Here is a 12,600-nt window from a genome sequence, read left to right as displayed (position 1 = left end):
GAGACACAAGCTCTTCTGTAATGTAGGAAGGTCCAGTAGTCCCTTCAACACCTATATTGTAGCTATGAACAAACTTTGTATCATCGAGTAGTTAAAGTGTTTTGTTTTCATCAGCCAGTGGTATACATTAAATGACATTGACAAGAAGAAACTGATTGCAAATACAACCAGTCTCTACGTCGAATGTTGTCTAACGGCTCGCTTGTTACATACGGATTTTAACTACGAATCACTCCATTTTCCTACTTACCCCTCATATGTAGTTGATCCGACTTCTAATGTTCCATGGGTACATGTTTGTCCTACTCTCAAGTTTGTTTTCTTTATGGGATTTATCAGATTGATCGCTGTTGGTTATTTCCAATTTCATGATTACATGTAGATCTACGTAGAGTGATACTAATAACAAGCAAAGTCTAAAAACGAATTATTCCGTTTGTTAGTTACACCAATGAAAGGTGAAGATAACGAACAGTGATCAATCTCATAACTTCTATAAGCTAAACAAGGAAAAACTAAACACGAATTCATTTCGATTCGTTTTCAACCGTTTCTAGTTTGAATTATATAAGAAGTCCAGAAGTATAGATATTTTGTATCATGCACATAAAGTAATTGGTATGTTTTCCTTTTATTTCATCTGTAACTGCCTTGCAGGGCATTTTTGCACCTTTACAGGACAGTTTGTTTCCCTTTTTCTACAATTTCATAATTTACCTCCTGTATCCGCAAATGTTAAGTATGCATATCCCACAAGACGTTTAAAGAAAATTCCTCTATAGTTTAAGATATATTGTGTCGTTCAGAATATTTAGAGTAAAACTATACATGGAAAACTTTTTATGAAGCGACTGACTCTCTCTCTCTCTCTCTCTCTCTCTCTCTCTCTCATGTTGACATCATTACACTTTTAGTAAACACATTAGGTCCAAATTCGATCGCATTCATCGATGGCATTCCTGTGAGCTTCTTCGTCATTATATAGAATCATCAATATAATCAGGACATTTAAATTTGTCCTATACAAAAGGAACATTTCAAACTATTGAATAGAAAGCTATGCTTTAAGAAAATTGTTTTTTACGCAGCGTTTAATATTTCAGTTACTCAATAGTATTCTCGTGTTTTGTAGGGCTATACGTAACGTTCCTGTTATATATATTTTCAGCCTAAGGACTAGTTGACAATGGAGAAGCTGAAATAATCCCGTTTGTCATTTAGTTGAGTTGTTAGTTTGCCGTTACTATATTTAAAAGTACCCAAGTGGCATATGGGGCTTCTGCCCGCCTGATGTCTGGTGTACAGGTAGCCTTCACATAATAGAGTGGTGCACAGGTGTCTGTTACCTCAGCTATGGCTACATTACTAATGTGGTTATCTATGTGTATCGTTTGTAATCATTATCCTTTTTGTATCAAGTTAATTTAGAGCTTCCCATCCACATTCATTTACAAGACACACCATAACATCGCATGATTCAATTGATGGTAGGGTTGTCAAGATTTTAGACCATTCAGGTGCATCTTGTATCGATGATATATCCTTTCCATTAACCATAACACATGTTGTCCTCATTCTACTTTGCAACTCATCTAGGAATTCAATAAACAAACATTGTTTTTTCTATAGCTGTACAATCATAAGAGAATGCATTGAAAATACATGAACTTTAAAATACATTTACGGAAATGTTTCACTCATCAAATAGCGCTTTTCAATAATACGCCAACGCTAGCTTTTTCTCTCTCTCTCTCTATATATACATGTATAAAAAGGCTCATGTCATCTTAAAAGACAAATACTATGCGGTACCGGAAACCTACATATACAATATATCCATCATGTAAAACTTATACGGTACCAATTTTGATGCACCAGATGCGCATTTCGACAAATAATGTCTCTTCAGTGATGCTCAACCGAAATGTTTGAAATCCGAAATAACTATGAAGTTTTAGATCTAAATATAGCCAAAAACAGCGTGCCAAACAAATGGAGCCAAATTCGTCCAAGGATAAGAGCTATGCATGAGGGAGATAATCCTTAATTTTGAAATGAATTTCTAAATTTTATAACAGCAATTAAATATACATCCGTATAATCAAGCTAGTAACGAAGTACTTAGGTACTGGGCTGTAGAGACCCTCGGGGACTAACAGTCCACCAGCAGAGGCCTCGACCCAGGGGTCATAATGTAAAACTTATACGGTACAAATTTTGATGCACCAGATGTGCATTTCGACAAATAATGTCTCTAATAATGCTATTATCTGAATATATTTATACTCAAATTCCATCGTAGTGCTATCTATATATTTGAATACATCGACACATATAAGACATTAAAGGATAAAAACTTCACAGAGAACGTCAATTCTTTGAATACATTACCTGATTCTTCATTCAGAATCTCTACATTCAATCCTTCTACAAGTCTGCATAGTCTTAATAAGTGATCTATTCTATAAAAGTCACATGTGACTAATCGATCCTGTAAAACAGCTTTAATTCTGCTCCTTTAAAACTTTCGAAATTCATGTTAAAAACCGAATGTTGATGTGCCCGCATCACGTGCGAAGTAGAATCATGCCGAAATATGTTAACTCGAAAATGGACAATTAGACAACTTCTATACAGCAAAGTTATTATATAATTGTAATAAAGAAATCTAAATGATAAATCATCCCTGATTAAGATATCTTCCCGAATATAAACAAAAGGAATTGCATCACCATTACGTCGCCATTGTGCTAAAATAATGCTTTTACTCATTGAAAGTATCCCAATATTTAACACTTGTCCTTTTTCATGTACAATGTTTGAATAATTACTTTCAATACATACTGATTGCATTGAACATTGAGTCTACCGAGCTTTACTAACTTGGCCTCCTTTGAGAACGTATATAATAAATTGATACCCAAGTTATGCATGGACAATATTTCTTTAAAATATAAAATGATGATTTCTAAATGTGTACAATTAAAAATTCAATTTCTACTTTTTTATTCCCCATAATACTGATACATGTATACACAGCCCTATATTTCATGGCGGATTAATTTCATCCGGGAATTGATTTGCGTTGTAAGATCGGTAACATATAAAAGAAAAGAAAAAAGCAGCTGAATCATTATACCAAAGGACGAGTTGGACTTTCGAAATCATCTTGAAAATAGTCCTGGGGATGTATACTTTTACAATATTTCTACTCGTGTTTCTTATTCGAGGTTCCGAACCCTCGCTATCTTCAATTCCCAGAATCTTCAATGAAGAATATGTAGATTCAAAGAGCCTTGATCCAAAAATGGTATGTAACAAAAATGATTTAAATGTATTTTATGATAACCATTATTAATTTGAAATATGTGCTCCGATATTCCTTTAAGTGAACCCTTAGTTTCTGCCACATAAATTAAACCACATATCTCTTGCTGTGGCCCTCGTGTCGACATTTGGATATATCGACGACGTTTTGTCTGTTGACAATGTTGGCTTTCATTCGTGTGTCGGTTTGGTGTGTCTCTGTGGGCTTGAAATGGAGGACACTACGAGGTCGACCATTTCTGCTTCATACTTAGTTTATTGGTGGTGGTATTGACGGCAAGCTGGCGGCTCAGCTTTGTGACAAACGGGGTGGTTTCCGCTTCTCCGTGTTTGTGTCTCTAGGCTGGTTCGGCGCGGGGGCTTTTCAGCGTGTGGTGGTTTTTTTTTTTTTTTTTTTTTTTGGATGGGACGGCTGTAAGCAGACAGGTTGCTGTTGCAGGGGTTTCGGCGGTATCGTTTAGGATTCGCGTTTCGCGAATTCTGTGGTCGTTATAATGATGTGGTTTGCCGGTGTCGTTGGGTCGGGTACTGTCTGTCGTGCCGATTTTTGGACCGTTCTTGGCGCAATGATTTTCGTAGCGGGTGGCTCCGTTTGCCTGATCGGGATGTGGGACTCACGGCGGGTGTGGCCGTCGGCGGGGGTCTATGTTTGCTCAACTGTCTATTTTGTGTTGCTTGTGATCGCTGTTCGCTATCTTCACCTTTCATAGGTTACACTCAACAGCGTAGACAACGTTAGAACATTTACAAATCAAATTATCAAACGTTTTGGTACAGAAACTGCGTCCGGTGAGATTACTGTTAAATGAATTTCTATTGAACAGTATATCACAAGTTTTACAACAAGTTGGATACAACTCCATCTTGTCCATGAAGGTAAGGACTATGGGGAAAAATACCATTACACAAACAATCCAACATTAAGTACCCCTTTTCGTAAACAACGAGCAGATCACTGGATCAAGACCTTAGGTACTGCATTTCCATATGGATGCAATGATAATGTATATGATGTGGGAATTTGACTAGTCCACAGCGAAATAACGTGAATGTGATGGGACTCTTTCCGAATACTCAAAGACGAAAACGCAGTCATGGACATGGTTCATATCCATGTAAAAGACCAAGTTTAAATGATGTCATGTTTGATTGACTTTTTCCCTACATCAACAGACATGCACAATATGGTCAACTACATGTGGTGGCTAACAATCCTACAAAATATTAACAAAATCCATTGAGCGATTTCTGAGGAGTTGTGTCCACAAAGTATTCCTATAGTGTAGCAAGTACAAATTTAACAAAGTCCCATAACTCCTGTCAGAATCATCGAATCAAAATACCGGCACCATCTAATCAACTACACATGTTGACTAACAATCCTACAAAATATGAAAATCCGTTGAGTGGCTTCTGAGGAGTTGCGTACACAATATGAAGTAGGACAGACGGACGCACGGACACTGGTATTTCTGTGTCCCCTTCCGCCTTGCAACAATAAAAAATTAAGATAGGTTGCGTGAGGAATGTGTTTTGTTTCTAGCTGACAAAGCTTGTAACAACATTTTGTTTCTTTGTAAGGCTCATTTTCACAACTGTACTTTAAACGAACTTTGCATTACTTTCACCTTCGGTAATCGTACCTTTCAAAGATGAAGTTGGGGCCTCCGTGGCCGAGCGGTTAGAACATCGCGCTCAAAATCACACGGCCTCTCACCTCTGTCGGCGCGGGTTCCAATCCCGCTCGTCCCGGTAAGTGAGAAAGTTTCCTAGTTTACTTTCGGAAGGTCGGTGGTCTCTTCCCAGGTACTTTTCCACCAATAAAAACTGGGAGCCACCAGATAAATGAAAAATTGTTGAGTGTGGCGGAAAACATCAATCAATCAAAGGTGAAATTCTTCAGTTTTAGAAACATTTAATATCCCAGTCAATGGGTCGAATAAATATGAGTTACCGTACCTATACTGGCTTCCCAAAGTAGATAAAAACCCTTAAAAAGATACATTGCTCGATCATGTAAGTGCTCTACCAAGCCCCTATCAGTCTGTTGGAATTCCAATGGGCACGAATTCTTTTCCTTTGTTAGCTGACCTGATTTTGTATTCATATGAGCAGAATTTGTTCAAAAACTTCTATGCGAGAAGGAAAAATCTCTGCTGCAAATCAACAAGATATATCGACGACGTTTCATCTATTAACAATAATAGCTTCCATTCATATGTCGATTCGATATATCCATGAGAATTCGAAATAAAAGACACCACAGAGTCGTCCATCTCTGCTTCATACTTTAATATTTTTTGAAAGGTAGAGATTAACGGCAAACTAACAACTTAACTTTATGATAAACAGGATGAGAATTTTAGCTTCTCCATCATCAACTTCCCATATTTATGTAGCAATATTCCATTATCACCTGCATATGGTGTCTATATTTCTCAACTGATTCGATATGCAAGAGCTTGTTCTGCGTATGGTCAGTTTTTAAATCGAGGAAAGCTACTGACAAACAAGTTAATGGTACAAGGTTTTAAAACTCGCCTTTAAAGTCAACATTTTGCAAATCCTATGGTCGTTTTAAGGATCTAGTTTGCCAATACAACCTACTATTGGGACAAATGCTGTCTGACGTGTTTCATACAGATTGTTAGGCCGTTCTTGTCACACTGATTTTAACTACCGATAACTCCATTTACCTGATCAACATATAGGGCTCACGACGGGTGTGACCGGTCTACATGGGATGCTTACCCCTCATAGGAACCTGGCCCCACCTTTGGTGTGCTCAGGGGTGCGTGTTTGCCCAACTATTATTCACAAGTCAAGTAAAAGTAAAACGATAAACAAAGATTTTAGAGAAATCCTTCGTAATCCCGCGGGGGTCCGGGTTGGAATAGATCCTCAGTATACCTTGCTTGTCGTAAGAGGCGATTAAAGAGGGCGGTTCTTCGGATGATACCGCAAAAATTGAGGTCCCTTGTCACAGCAGGTGTGGTACGATAAAGATCTATCCATGCTCAAAGGCCATAAGCGCCTAACATATTCCTGAATTTTGCAGTTCTCCATCAGCAATGATGATGTCCATATGAGTGAAAAATTCTCGAGCGGTAGGTTAAACAATATACAATGATGAAATATCATGCCATCATATGCACAAAATATCATGCCTCTATTTTAATAGTTAAGGATATCTTGATCAAGTCAGGTTCTTCAAAAGTATGTCAAGGTCACAAGATCCAACACAAATACATCACAAGGTCATAAAGATTGATTGTATCTTGTTTAACGTTTCTCTCGAGAATTTTTCACTCATATGGAGACGTCCTCAAGACCAGAGAAGGGCTTCAAATTTAGGCCTTTGCTCGGCGCTTTCGGCCATTAAGCAGTGAGCGGTTTTTTTTAGCGTGCCAAACCTACTGTGACACGGGGCATTTGTTTTTTAAGGTCATCTCCGACGACCCGTGACATTCACACCTGATGCCGAGCGCTTGCCGATGGAACTGTCACTACCTTTTTTTATCGACTTAGGGCAGTCGCGGCCGGGATTTGAACCGGCCTTCAGCATGCAGAGCGAACGCGTTAACTTCTAAACCACCGTAGCGGTGTTGTTGTAAAGAAATACCAAATATGAAAGCCTTATTTTGAATAGTACTGAAGATATTAACAGGTCATATTTTCTTAAAAGTAGGTCAATGTACATGTATCGTCGACTGCCTTATTTCGGTGACTGACCAGAATCGGTGACCTTTTGTTTACGTGTACGAGTTTCCGGGTGTAGATTGAGTCATCAATAGACTGTTTCACGATAACTTTCGCACATGCACATAACTACTTCCGCAGGGGAAAGCTATATTTAACAAGAAATGTTTGTAATACACATATGTCCCCCATGGTGCAAAATTGAAAAGGGTTATACACACATATCATTTAATTGATAGTATTATCATCAATTCAAAATACTGAGCAGACAACATCTTCCTATGTCAAGAGTGGATTGATCATTTGACCTAAAAATCAATAGGGGTCATCAACTCCTGAAGATGTAACAGTGTACCAAGTTTGATGTCTGTCGATGAGGTGATCACGTGATGGAGTAGTACTGACACAGGTGTAAGAGCTCCGCTTATTTTATCAAATTTGTTCTATTTTTGACGTTTTTTGACGTTCATAAGCCGGATTTTTTTAAATATTTGGAATCTGATTGACACTACTGTGATACTTTAAAACGCATGTGAGTATTTTGGATACTTTTTGGAAGATATTGTGAATCTTTGTGTCTATCGTGATTACTACTCAATGGCGGACAATAAGCAAAAGAAAGAGAAAAAAACAGATAGAAAGCAAACGGAAATTCTAAAAACACCGGAGAGAAAATTGGTGCAGTTAAATTTACACTGTGTTCCTCAAGCCGTTAGAAGTTCCACAGTGTCTGAAAAAGCGTCGGCTAAAAAACAGAAGAGAACAGACAGCTCAGATATGGACTCTCCATCAGGCGGGGCCCATCCAGGCACATTAAATATTTCGATGGACTTGAAATTGATTCAGGACAGTTTGTCGGAAATCAAAGACAATATGGTGAGCAAAATAGAAATCAAAGACATTGTGTCCTCTATTCTAGAGGAGATAAAAAAGGAAATGAAAGAGGAAATCATTGCAGTCGTGAAAAGCACAATTCTGACAGAAATGAAAGAAAACACCACAAAAGAAATCAAAGCCGATGTAAAGAAAGAATTTGAACAAAAACTTGAGAACAATACGAAAGAATTTAAAGGACGCATTAGAGAAATCTCAGACGGCTTCAACCTTGACTTTGAGACGCTACGTGAGAAGTTCTCTGACCAAGCACGGGAGCTACGAGGTATGAAAGAAAATCTTAAACTACTGCAGAGTAGAGCAGACAGTGCGATTAGACTTGCAAATCAAAATCAGCAATACTCCCAAAAAAGTAACATAAAGTTCGTGCGGTGGGAGGAAAAACAGGGAGAAAACTTGCGTGAGGACTTGTACAAAATCCTCAGAGAGTCGGTCAATATCGATTTGGCACCTGCAGATATTGTGGCCATTCATCGGGTACCAGGTGGAGGAGGGACGGTCCAAGACCGGTAATTGCCAAATTTCGTGACCCAGAGACAAACATAAGAGTGAAAAAGAATCGGTCACAGGAAAGAGTGAAGAAACACTTCATTATGCACGACCATATTACACCCATGAACGCCAAACTCATACGCGACCTAAACGAAGACTCTAGGATTCATTCAGCATGGTACTTCAATGGTAAAGTGTTCGCCATCGATAGTAGCGGAAACAGACATAAATTCGACATTTTGGATGATGTGAATGAGAAACTTAAACACCGGCGCTAGTGTGTTTATTCTTGCGGAGACAACCCTAAAATCCGCGCCTGTATTTTGTCATCGGGATCGGGACTCAAACTAAATACATTCGGGATCAATGTTAAGGTTTTGTTTACAAGTGTGGAAGATGTGTGAAAGTGGTCGAGAGTATTTTTTGTTTACAAATAAAGATGCTAATTTTTTTTTTATATGTATATGTCGGTAAATGTCTGCGTACAATATCCATTAGCAATTATGCAATGCTTTATGTTATATATTAGTTTTTTTACTTTAGAAAATGGTTGATTCCATAAAAATTGCTACTGTGAATTGCCAGGGCTTGGCTACATTATCAAAACGTCAAGATGTGTTAAATTTTTATAGATCGAAAGGTTATTCTATAATATGTTTTCAAGATACCCACTTCACTCCTGAAGCAGAACCATATATTGAAGCCATGTGGGGCTACAAATGTTTCTTCAACTCTTATAAATCAAATGCAAGAGGGGTAGCCTTATTTTTTAACAATAATTTTGAATTCAAGGTACACCAAGAAAAGAGGGACAAAGAGGGAAATTTAATTGCCCTAGACTTAACAATAGAGGATAATAGCGTCACTCTTATTAACATTTATGGTCCAAATATTGATAGTCCTGAGTTTTATGAATATGTTCGTGAGGTATTTTTAGAACTGGATAATGAGTATTATATACTTTTAGGAGATTTTAATCTTGCACTAAGCCCAGATATTGATACAAATAATTATACTTCAATAAATAACCCAAACGCCAGGAAGAAATTATTAGAAATTATGGATGACTTACAACTTCTAGATTATTTTAGAATTTTGAATCCTGATAGACGGGTTTATACATGGCATAAAAAGACACCCTTAAAACAGGGTCGTCTAGATTACATTTTAATCTCTGAAAGTTTGTCCAATTCTGTGGAAACATACTTAATTAAACCTGGTTATAGATCAGATCACTCCATAGTTGTTGTAGAATTAAAATTTAACTCTTTTAAAAGGGGATGTGGACTTTGGAAATTCAATAATAGTCTTCTTTCAGATAAAGAATATGTACAGAAAGTCAAAGAAACTATTCATAAAGTATGTAGACAATATAGTAAAAGTGACACGGATAACACAAGATCTATTGATGATAGTATACTATTGGAGGTTTTATTTATGGAAATAAGGGGTGTTACTATTTCATACTCTTCCTACAAGAAAAAACAAAGGGAAAAGCAAAAAACATCTCTACTTGAAGAAATAGGTCACTTAGAAACTGAGGAAAAAATAGACTTGCATCTTATTGAAGAAAAGAGGTTGATTTTAGAAAACTTCAGAAAAGAAAAAATGGAAGGTCATATCATAAGATCTAAAGCTAGATGGATAGAGGAAGGGGAAAAACCCACAAGGTATTTCTGCAATCTAGAAAAACGCAATTATTTGAATAAAACTATTAAAAAATTAGAAGTGGAAGGAAATGGTATGATCTATGAACAGGCGGATATACTTAATGAAATTAAATGTTTTTACCAAACTCTATATACAAATAAAGATTCAGAACTTTTAAATTTAGATCTTAACAAAATTATTCAAAATTGTGTTCCAAAGTTGGACAAAAATATTTCAGAGTCTTTGGAAAGAACAATATCTGAAAAAGAAGTGTCTGAAGTATTAAAAAATATGAAAAACAATAAATCTTCAGGTAGTGATGGATATAGTGTAGAATTTTTCAATTTTTTTTGGACAGATCTGAAAGTACTCATATTAAAATCTGTTAACTGTATTTTCTCCAAAAAAAGAGCTTCCCATCTCTCAGCAATTGGGGATTATTTCATGTTTGCCTAAAGGTGATAAATCTAGACAATATTTAAAAAACTGGCGACCTATTACATTGTTAAATGTCTTATATAAACTTATTTCAGGTTGTCTTAGTAACAGAATCAAGTCTACTTTAGATCATCTTATTTCAGACACCCAGTCTGGATTTATAAAGGGAAGATACATTGGAGAAAATACCAGATTTATCTATGATCTTATGCATTATACAGAAAGTAAAAATATACCAGGACTATTGGTTTTAATTGATTTTGAAAAAGCTTTTGACTCTATTTCATGGTTATCTATATATAAAGTATTAAGATATTTCGGTTTTGGTGAATACATTATTGAATGGGTGAAGATTCTTAATACAAACTTTAGGGCTGCAGTGTTACAGAGTGGGTTTTTATCTACTCAATTCAATATTGAGAGGGGCTGTAGACAAGGCGACCCTGTTGCACCTTATTTGTTCCTCCTTTGTGTAGAAATTCTTGCAATTTTAATTAAACAAAATAAGGATATAAAAGGTATTGTGATATGTGATAAGGAACACAAAATAAGTCAATATGCAGATGATACATCACTTGCTCTTGATGGGACACCTAAGTCACTTTTTACAGCATTAGATACCTTAGATTTTTTTCTCTAAACTTTCTGTTTTAAAGGTAAACAACTCAAAAACTAAAATTGTTTGGATCGGATCTAAAAAGTTTTCAAATCAGGTCTTTCATCACACTAGATGGAAACTTGACTGGGGTTCAACAACTTTCAATTTATTAGGTATTAACTTTTCAGTAGACTTACAACAAATTACAGATTTGAATTACAACATACAGATTCCTAAAATAAAGAGCATGCTACAACATTGGAAGAGGCGAGTTCTAACACCAATTGGTCGGGTTACAGTGGTTAAAACATTAATTATTCCGAAAATAACCATTTATTTCTATCACTACCAACACCGAAAAAGGAGATAATTAATTCATTGAGTAAAGATATTTTTGAATTTATTTGGAATGGAAAATGTGACAAAGTAAAACGTTCTATTGTAACTCAAGACCACCATCATGGAGGTCTAAAAATGGTGGACATCAACAATTTTATCATGTCTTTAAAATGTTCATGGTTGAAAAGGTTATTGATGGGAAATAAATCCTGGGTAGATGTTTTTGAAGCAATTAATGGTCATGATTTTGTTCACAAATTACTTGATTTTGGAGATGCATTTATCTCTGAATGTGTTATTCCAGAAAATAATGTTTTTTGGCAAGATGTTTTTAATTCTATGCTCCATGTAATAAAATCCTTTGACAAAAATTTCTACAAGGAATCCTATCCCAGCATTCCTGTGTGGTATAATTCAAATATTAGAGTGGGTATGAAAACACTGTTTATCAAAAGCTGGTATAAAAAAGGTGTAAAACTCATAGACGATTTCCTAGATGACAAAGGGAATCTTTTATCACATAACCTTTTTCAACATAAATTTGATATCCAAGTTTGTATATTACAATATAACAGTGTATTGAGTGCAATATCAACTCATATGAAATTGTTTGAAAACAAAGGTTTATTCAATAGATCTTTTACACCTTATATTCCAATATATTATAAACCTTTGATTTTGCAAACTAAATGTACTAAATCTGTTTACAAACAGTTAAATGTAAACCATGATATACCTACTTCTGTTTCAAAGTGGAATTTAGACCTGGTAGCTTATGGAATAGAAATATGTGTTAAGGATGCTTTTACTGTATGTTTTAAGACTACCAAGGACTCTACTATCCAATGGTTACAATAGAGATTACTTCATAGAATTCTGCCTGTCAATTATTATCTTAAAAAAATCAATGTTGTGTCTTTTGATTGTTGTACCTTTTGTAATGATGAAGTTGAGACAATTCAATACGTTTTCATTGGCTGTGAAAAAGTATCTATATTATGGAGCAATCTGAGCATGCACATTTATAAAACAACTTCCAAAAGAATAGGTTTTAATGTACTTAATATTTTATTAGGTGAACTCCCATTGTCGAAAGGCAACAGAATTGTAAACTTCCTTATCCTGTATACAAAACAATATATTTTTCTTGTTTGAAAAAAAAC

The sequence above is a fragment of the Ostrea edulis genome, chromosome 10, assembly GCF_947568905.1.
Source record: "Ostrea edulis chromosome 10, xbOstEdul1.1, whole genome shotgun sequence".
Taxonomy (NCBI): Eukaryota; Metazoa; Mollusca; class Bivalvia; order Ostreida; family Ostreidae; genus Ostrea; species Ostrea edulis.
This window is presented reverse-complemented; position numbering follows the sequence as displayed.